Source organism: Lactuca virosa, chromosome 1 (genome assembly GCF_052849685.1).
Source record: "Lactuca virosa cultivar CGN04683 chromosome 1, Lactuca_virosa_CGN04683_v6, whole genome shotgun sequence".
Taxonomy (NCBI): Eukaryota; Viridiplantae; Streptophyta; class Magnoliopsida; order Asterales; family Asteraceae; genus Lactuca; species Lactuca virosa.
This window is the reverse complement of record NC_136426.1, coordinates 111,262,032-111,272,469: the sequence shown is the minus strand read 5'-3', so window position 1 is coordinate 111,272,469 and position 10,438 is coordinate 111,262,032.

Below are 10,438 nucleotides of genomic sequence, written 5' to 3'. Positions count from 1 at the left end.
TACTTGGAAACAATGTAATATTCTCAGTTATATTTATGATGGTTGTGTTTGCTTTGATCACTGTTGTACATTATGTTGTGATACTGTTCATGAAGTCATCCACCCCCAGACGTTTCTGCCATCCTGGTTTGGGGGTGTGACAATGGGGGAGGCTGAGATGGCGGCGGTAGAATCTTGGCTCACCGGCGGTTAGCTTTGAAGGAATAGGTCCTCAACGGGGTAGTTTTGGTCATTGATGGGTAGCAGTATGCGTCTCCAACGAGCCTTTTGTGGCTGGTTCTTCGTGGGCGGCTGATATTGGAACGAAGAAAGGAAGTAGCAGAAGATTAAGGGGGTGTTTAGGGTGGTTGTGCGAGTTGGTTGAAGGGTGAAGAGGGGAGGTTAGATCGGAGTGGCAGTCCCCACTTTCTGCTTTGTTTTTTCGGTGAGCCATGGAAGGAAATGGAATCGAGGTTATTAGCAGGTGTGATGGGGTGTTTGGGTTTGTCACTTGACGGGAATAGGTGGAGAGGGAAGGAGAGGCAACAATCTCTTGCTGGTGACCGGAAAACACTCACCTCTAGTGGGTGTTCTTCAATGGTGAGTAAGAAAGAGAGGTGGGAGATGAGAGTGATTGAGAAATAAAATAAGGAAAATGATAGTTTCCATCTGAAGCATTTGTATTCAAAGTCTTAATTTTGACTTTTGAATATATTTTGGGTTATACAACAAATGCTATGTGTTTTATATATTTATTTATTGGTTTTGTGATGTCGTTTCGTTTCTTGGTTCGCGTGTCGATAGATCCCAACATATGAAAAAATTTCTTAATGTGACTGCTTATTGTCTCAGTTGTGGTGATTCCAGAAATGCAGACGGATTTAAATTTTGATATACCAAACTCCGTAAATTAGCGTTTAAAGTTTCGCGATTAATTGATTTGGATTCGATAGATTTTTACGAAATTGATTTTGGTCGAGGTTAAAAATATTATAAAAATAAAATAAAATAATAGACCGTATTCTGAATTTAAAAACATGCTCAAAAGTGATTTTCGAGGTTCGTAGCTATTCCAAATGAAACAGTGTACGGTTTGTTTCAGGAAAATCAGATAAATATTGATTTTTTTAACTTTAAAGAGGCGTAACTTTCTCACACGACCTCCGTTTTGGACATTCTTTACATCTACGGAATCAGGAGAACATAATCTAGTCAAATTCCTTATCCATAACTCTCAAATTATCCAATGCAAAAATTTATTTTTAACGTCACAATTAAAGTTAATATTTGGTGATGTTCGATTCGATCTTCAACGATAGATGTTTTGAACATTTTGAGATGTTCGATAGGTACTTATGAATATAATACCTTTAAGATACATTATAAACATAAACTTACACACAATTGGTCTTTAATACCCAACGTTTCGTGGTGGTTTGACCGTCAAACTCTGATAATTTTTTTACCAATTGTTACATCTTCATTCGCTTGTTTAAGCTCTCCATACTGTTAATGGATCATTATTTATGTATTCTTGTATTATTGTCCAGTATTATAAAGCCCATTTGTATTCGGGCTTATACCTCTTGCATGATGTATATATATATATATATATATATATATATATATATATATATATATATATATATATATATATATATATATATATATATATTATGTGAATGAGAGAAGGGTACGGGAAAATCATTGACTTTCATGGTATCAGAGCGTGAAACTTTCTCGTAAAGTTTCTCTCCAACAACCCTAGTTCCTGTCGACTGTTTCCCTACTGCTGACCATCTTCTCATCCCCTTCTCTTCTCGTTTTCTTCTTCTTCTCTCATTCCATTCAATCATCATGACTGGATCTCCTAAACCAAACTCTTATCCCTTTATATCTGACAAGCCATTATCCACAATTAACATTAAACATGTTGTCCCTCTAATGCTTGATCTGGACAGAATGAATTACAACATATGGAGAGAACTCTTTGAGATCCACTGTATCGGCTATGGAGTTGCCGATCACCTGCTGCCACTGAAGGAGACACAGGCCACCCCCTCTGATTCCAATGAATAGGAAAGATTGGACTCTATAGTTAAGTCCTGGCTGTACGGTACTCTCATTATCTCTCTTCTCCAAATGATCTTTAAGAAGAAAGCTACTGCATATGAAGTCTGGGTAAATATTGAAAAGGTATTTCGTGATAACAAGGCAAACAAGACTATTCAAATTGACAACGAACTTCGCAACATATCCATTGGTAACTCTATAATTACTGAATATTGCAATCGTATAACAAATCTTGCTGACCTGTTGGATAACATGGATGCAAAAGTTCCTGGACACAATCTTGTTGCCTACACGTTGAATGGTTTGTCTAAAAAATTTTGATTCATTGCAACCACCCAACGCCATCGTGATCCTCTGCCTTCGTTTTGGGATACTCGTTCCATCCTCCTACTTGAAGAACAACAGATGCAACAAGATGAGTCCAGACTTTCGACTCAAATCCACTCAGACCATTCGTCATCTTCCATGGTTCTGGTCTCGGAATCCTCACAATCTCACAACAACAATCGAGGGGGATATCGTGGGGGTCGCAATCAACAGTGCGGGGGTCGAGGCGGCGGACGCTATGGTGGCCGGAACAATGTTCAGGGCGGAGGTGGTGGTCACACATCGTCGTCGTCCACATCAGCCATAGAAAAGGAGGTGGTCCTTGGCTGTTTGGTTGGCATCAAGTGCCGCCTGGTTCTAATTTGACGCAGGTTGGTCATCTTCTGCTTTTACCTAATCTGCCCCAACAACACTTAAATGGGACTCGCCAATCCTCAGCTAAGCAACATGTTGCCCATCAGTTTTTTCAGCAAGGACATAACAGCCCATTTTCGCCCCAGCAGGCTTTTCATGCTTCTCAAACTGCTCATCAGGCCCCATGGCCCAATAATGCATATACCGAGCCCACCTACATGTAACACTCTAAATTTTCAAACAAATTTTTCATTTTTAAAACCACATAAGCACAATCTCACAGTTTCAAAAACCCAATGAATATGTTGTTCAAAACACAAGACAACAAAATGTTTGATAATATCCCAGAATCCTCAAAACAACATAATCTCAAACTGGTGTGTACAATCAAGTCGGCGTCCTCCCGCGATCTTGAGAGGTACCTGAAACACATATCACAAAACACTATAAGCACGAAGCTTAGTGAGTTCCCCAAAATACCATGCACAAATAATTAGCCTCTCATGGCTATATCTCAATAAGGACCCTCCGGTCTCATAGCTCGGGGTCGGACCCTTCAGTCCGGTATCTCAGTGAAGACCGTCCGGTCTCACAATTCGATTTGGACACTCCGGTCCTAACTCAATAAAGCACAAAAATAATATACAACATAAATCACAAAGACAAAATGCATGATATCACATAACTCAGTATAAGCACATAAAACCCTCCGGTGAATAACTCAAATAAGACCCTCCGATCAATAACTCATATAAGACCCTCCGGTCACACATTATTACCACTCAGGTAAGTATAGTGAGAAGACTCACCTCGTACATAAGCAAGTAGGTCTCGTACTCAAAGATCGGTCTAGGCTCCGCCTACATGTCATAATCATCTCTAATTAACACTTTATAATAACAACTTTAAAGATATTAAGCTAACCCCTTTACTAACTCTTGGAAAAGGTGAAAAGACAATTTTACCCTTCCATGGCCTCCATATCCGTAACTTGACCAAACCCTAAAAGTCAACGGAAGTCAACACTCGAGTCAACAGTCCCTGTTGACCCAACTCGTCGAGTGCATATATGCGACTCGTCGAGTCCCTCTTGTTCTCAGAAAATTGGGAAACTCCAACTCAACTCGCCGAGTTATCTCATCAACTCGTCGAGTTTTCACGCGTCCAGACTATTGGGGAAAACCCTAACCGAATCGTTGAGTTGGCTCATCCACTCATCGAGTCCCTTTAGTCCATTTTCTCATTCAGACGTTTTTAAGCAGAACTAAGACCCCATACTCTAGATCTAACCTTCTAAGGCTGAAGTATCACGTAAAGCTGCAAGCTTTACGTCCATGCATGGAACCTAGGGCTCAAAATGCCAAAACAAAGCTCTATAGAGGGTTTAATGTATGAAGGTTGGCCAATAGCTTGATAAATCTTAAATCTTTAGGCCCAAGGAAGCTCATACTGTCCAGATCTGACGTCTCAACTTCATGGCATGCTCAAACAACTTAAAGGCTCAAAGGGAAGATGGAAATGGCTACAAACTCCCTAGTGAAGAGATCTAACCAAACAATGATCAAGGTGATAGCTTTTTACCTCCAAATAGCAGCTAGCACCGAAAGAACACTGGATCACACACCTTTAGCCTCTCACTCTCTCTCTTTCTCTCTCAGATGATACCAGCTCGTTTAGGGTTTCTCTCAGGGTGCTAAATTGATAAGGGAGGTGGAATGAAAGGCTTAAGGTCCTTTAAATAGGGCACAAACCCTGAAAATTAGGGTTTTCATACTCAGCTCCTACTCGTCAAGTTGGGGTCCTCCAACTCGTCGAGTAGACTCTAAAAATCACGCGGGTATCTCTATCTCTACTCGGTGAGTTGGGGCCTCCAACTCGTCGAGTTTCCCTGACAAAATGAACATAATATAATTAAATATTATACTTGGGAGTCGGGATGTTACACTACATTTCACAAATGTTCAACTCTATGACATTAAATGACTCGGGACAAGGCGGATGGTACATGGACACGGGCGTTACGGCTCACCTACATTCCGATGCAGGTATACTCAAGTCTGTTTTAGATAATGAAAGTAATTTTTCACATCGGTTTTAGTTGGTAACAAATCTTCTATACCCGTTACTATTATTGGGCATACCACTCTCCCAAATCCATATCGAACTCTCAATCTTAAAAATGTCTTGATTACTCCTCAAATAATTAAAAATCTCACATTTGTTCGTCACTTTACTCGGAAAAATAAGTGTTCTATTGAATTTGATCCTTTTGGTTTTTTTGTGAAGGACTATCGGACAAAATAAATCCTCATGCGATGTGACAACACCGGTGACCTCTACCCTGTCACTGCACCTACTCCTCAAGTTTTTGCTTCCGTTGCTCAGTCTGTCTGGCACCAACGACTCGGTCACCTCGGTCATCATGTCTTCAAGCATTTAGTTAATACTCATAGTATTTCTTTTTGTGCCATGCTTGTCAAATTGGCAAACATGTTAGGTTACCATTTAATATGTCAAATTCTATTACTCAGTTTCCTTTTGACATTGTTCACTAAGATGTTTTGACCTCTCCTGTTGAGAGTATTAGTGGTATTAAATATTATGTCATTTTTTGGGATGCATTCTCTCATTTTTGTGGGTTTATCCTCTACGTGCTAAATTTGATGGGTTCTCTAAATTCCTTCACTTCCGTTCTTTTGTTAAAAATCAATTTCAATCTGACATCAAATCCTTTCAATGTGATAATGGTGGTGAATATGAAAATCACCACTTTCATCAATTATTTGCTCAAAATGGCATTCAAATGCGTTTCTCATGTCCCTACACTTCTCAACAAAATGGCAAATCTGAGTGTATGCTCCATACCATTAATAATGTCGTCCGTACGCTTCTATTTCATGCTCGCATGCCTCCAACCTATTGGGTTGAAGCTCTTCACATGGCTACACACCTTCTTAATATCTTACCTACCACCACCCTCCACAATGACACTCCCTATCATAAATTATTTCACAAACAACCCTCATATTCCCATCTTCGTGTATTCGGTTGTTTATGCGTTCCTCACATTGTCACATCTCATAAACTATCCCCTAAATCCACTATGTGCGTCTTCCTTGGGTACCCATCCAATCACAAAGGGTATAGATGCCTAAATTTAGACACTCAAGAAATTATCATATCACGTCATGTTGTTTTTGACTAAATTGTGTTTCCTTTTGGTTCTATGACTCCCAATGTCGCTCCATCCTATACTTTTCTTGATAATAATGTTGTAGGAGGTCTTCCTCACAAAACCTCCCTTCCTACTTACCACTTTATCTTCGATGAGACTCCCTTGCCTTCCTCTTCGATCCCCTCTACATCAAATACTCTGACTCCCATCCCTTTATCTTCTCAATCGTCGACTTCTCCTAGACCCGAGTCGGCCTCTTTGGATACATCCACTTCCTCTCCCCTTTCACCCACCTCCACCTCATCCACTCCCTCTCCTAATGTTGATTCCTCTCTATCTCATCACCCCATGGTGACTCGTGCAAAAATGGGCATCCATAAGCCCATTCGAAAACTTAATTTACACATTGATTCATCTTCTCTCATTCCTAAAAACTACCTTCAAGCCTTTAATGATCCCAATTGGCTAAAAGCGATTACTGACAAATTTACTGCACTTATCTCTAACAAAACATGGGTTCTTGTACCTCGACCACTTGTTGCTAATGTTATTAACTGTATTTGGTTGTTCAAAAATAAATTTAATGCAGATGGTTCTTTATCTCGCTACAAAGCGAGACTTGTTGCTAATGGTCACAATCAAAGACCCGATATTGATTGTGATGACACATTCAGCCCAGTTGTGAAGCCTATTACTATCAGGATTGTTTTTTTGCATTGCTATCACTCATCAGTGGACCATACGACAACTTGATGTCAAAAATGCTTTTTGTCCATGGTCACCTCTAAGAAACCGTCTACATGCATCAACCTCCTCTTCAAAGATTCTACTCGTCTTGATCACATTTGCTTACGGTCTCAAACAGGCTCCTCGTGCTTGGTTTCAACGGTTTGCTATGTTTATCTCACGTTTTGGATTTGTTCATAGCAGGTGTGATTCTTCACTATTTATTTACAGACATGGTGCTCACATGGCTTACTTGCTCTTGTATGTCGATGTTATAATTCTCACTGGATCTTCTCCACAGCTACTATCTCGCATTACATCCATCCTCAGTTCTAAGTTTTCCATGACTGACCTTGGTGATCTTCATTATTTCTTCGGCATTTCAGCTACTAGATCCAAAGATGGTCTTTTTTTATCTCAACAAAAGTATGCTACTGAGATACTTGAGCGAGCTTCTATGCTTAACTGCAAACCGTCCCGCACTCTTGCTGATCTTTCTGCAAAGTTTGATGGTTCCGGTCCTCCGGTTGCTGATCCCACTTTATATCGCAGCCTTGATGGTGCTTTACAGTATCTTACATTCACTAGGCCAGACATTACATACGTTGTTCAACAGATTTGTTTATATATGCATGACCCCTGCGAACCGCACTTTACAACACTCAAGCGTATCCTTCGTTACATATGTGGCACAACGGGTCATGGGCTTCAACTTTTTAGCTCACCATCTCATGATATCATTTCCTATTCTGATGCTGATTGGGCCGGTTTCCTTGTCACTCGTTGGTCCACATCCGGGTACTGTGTTTTTCTGGGGTACAATCTCTTATCTTGGTCTTCCAAACGTCAACATACTGTATCTCGGTCTAGTGTAGAAGCTGAATACCGTGGAGTAGCGAATGCTGTTGCTGGAACGTGTTGGATTAGCAATATGCTTCTTGAGTTTCATTACTCTCCTCAAAGGGCTACTCTTGTTTATTGTGATAATGTAAGTGCAGTATACATGTCTGCCACCGAGTTCAGCATCAACAGACCAATCATATTGAGATTGATCTTCATTTCGTTCATGATAAAGTTGCAATTGGTCATATTCGTGTTCTACATGTGCCATCATCTTCTCAATATGCTGACATTTTCACTAAGAGTCTTCCATCTCCTTTTTTTCTAGAGTTTCGGTCCAGCTTGAGCATCCGGGATTCCCCTCCCATTCGCACTGCGGGGGGCTGTTAGCAGATCATTATTTATGTATTCTTGTATTATTGTCCAATACTATAAAGCCCATTTTGTATTCGGGCTTATACCTCTTGTATGATGTGTGTGTGTGTGTGTGTGTATATATATATATATATATATATATATATTATGTGAATGAGAGAAGGTATCAGGTGTATTTTCACTTAAAATATCATTGATATTATTCATGTGTATATATAACAGAGTACAAGATATGTGAAACTAACTAAGCTAATAAACAGGAGTTTAAATCGTATACAACTGTTAAGTATGTTATCTATCAGGATCATAGTTATCTTTAGTATCTAGAATATCACCAATACCCCCCCCCCCCCCCCCCCCGCAAGCTGAACGGTGGTGGTCCAACACGAAGCTTGGCACGAAACTGTTCAAACAATGGCCTCGGCAAGCTCTTGGTAAATATATCTGCAAGTTGGAGATTAGTGGGAATATATTTGGTTTCAAGCTTGCCAGACGAGACGAGTTCTCGTACAAAATGATAATCAATATCAATGTGCTTAGCACGTTTATGTGAAATAGGATTTTGGCTGAGGAATAAAGCGCTTTTGTTGTCACAAAGTAAGGTTGGCACAGAAGGCAGAAGAGCATGAAGTTCACAGAGGAGATGTGTTACCCAAATGATCTCAAAAGCGGTGTTAGCCATTGCCCGATACTCAGACTCACAACTTGAACGAGAGACTGTTGGTGGCTTTTTAGCACTCCACGACACCAAATTACCACCTAAAAAAATCGAATAACCATAGGTAGACCGTCTTGTTTCAATAAATCTTGCCCAGTCAGCATCCGAGTAGCCCATGACAGAGGAGGAATGAGGTCGAGTGAAATGTAACCCAAATGAGAGTATGCCCTTAACATATCTTAAAATGTGTTTGACAGCTTGATAATGATCAATGGTAGGTTCTTGAAGAAACTGGCCAACTTGGTTTACCGCATAAGACAAATCAGGACGAGTGATTGTAAGGTATTGGAGTGCCCCAACAAGCGATCGGTACAAGGTCGGATCAGAGAACTGGGCCCCATCACTGAGCAACTGATCAGTGGCGTGAAGTGGAGTGGACACTGGTTTGGATTCGAGAAGACCTGCACGTGTAAGAATATCATGGGCATACTTTGCTTGAGTGAGAAACAAGCCATTGTCAGTGTAAGATGCTTCTAGACCAAGGAAATAACTTAGCTGCCCAAGGTCTTTAATAGCGAATTTGCCATTTAATCTAGTGATAAAACTGCAAATAAGGGATGAGTTGTTGCCTGTAAGAATAATGTCGTCCACGTAAACAAGTAAGTAAAGCAATGTGGAGCCTCGTTTGAAGACAAAAAGGGACATATCTGCCCTGCTGCAATAGAAACCAAGTGAAACAAGGAATGCACTCAATCATTGAAACCATGCTCTTGGAGCTTGTTTAAGGCCATAGAGAGCCTTCTTCAACCGACATACATGAAGAGGAAATTTTTCATCAAGAAAACCAGGTGGCTGTTCCATAAAAACTGTATCCGAGAGACACCCGTTCAAAAAAGAATTTTTGACATCTAATTGATGTAAAGGCCAACTTTTCATGACAACTATGGTGAAAACGATGCATACTGTAGATGCTTTTACAACATGGCTGAATTTATGATAATAATCAATTCTATGTACTTGAGTGAATCCATGTGCCACAAGACGAGCCTTGTACCTCTCTATCGATCCATCAGAACGGCACTTAGTTCGAAATATCCATTTGGAACCGACAACATTTGAATTAGAGGGTCTAGGAACCAAATCCCATGTGTTGTTGGAACGTAACGCAACCATTTCTTCTTCCATTGCCATAAGCCACTGAGGATTTTTAGATGCTGATTTGAACCCCTTTGGGACAGTTGTAGAGAACAAGGAGGTGATAAGCGGTGTGCTAGCCAATGAGGCCATGTCAGCAAAAAGTTTTCGTTTAACAATACCATCTTTAAGACGAGTAACCATTGGGTGAACAGAGCCTGTATGTTGCGGTACAGAAGAATCATGATGGGCTGGTGACTGTTCTGGAGGTGCTTCATCAGCAGAGGATTCTGCAGATGGCGACGGTGATGACGATGTTGTTGATGATGGTGAAGGAGAGGGTGAAGGTGAGGCATGTGTGATTGGTAGATTGGGGGTTGATGGTTGCTGAAGTGGCGGACAGAGAGCACATGTTTGTGGTATCGAACTGGGTTAAAGAAGTTGTGGCAACGGTGGAGAAGGAACATCAGCCATTGTCGGTTGTGTTGGTTCATCAAATGTCGAAAAAACGGTTTGTGCAAGATCAGTAGCGGATAACACACCAGAAAATGGTAAAGTATTTTCGTCAAACTGGGCATGCCGAGATATGTAGACTCGTTGGATGCTTGGATCTAGACACTTGTAGCCTTTATATTGAGTTCAGTAACCAATGAAGATACATGGAGTGCTTCGTGGGGAAGCTTATGAGGTGCATAATCCCTTAGATAAGGGAAAACGCGACAGCCAAATACCTTGAAAACTTCATAATTTGGTACTTTATGAAAGAGTACTTCAAATGGACTTTTATGGAGGAGAAC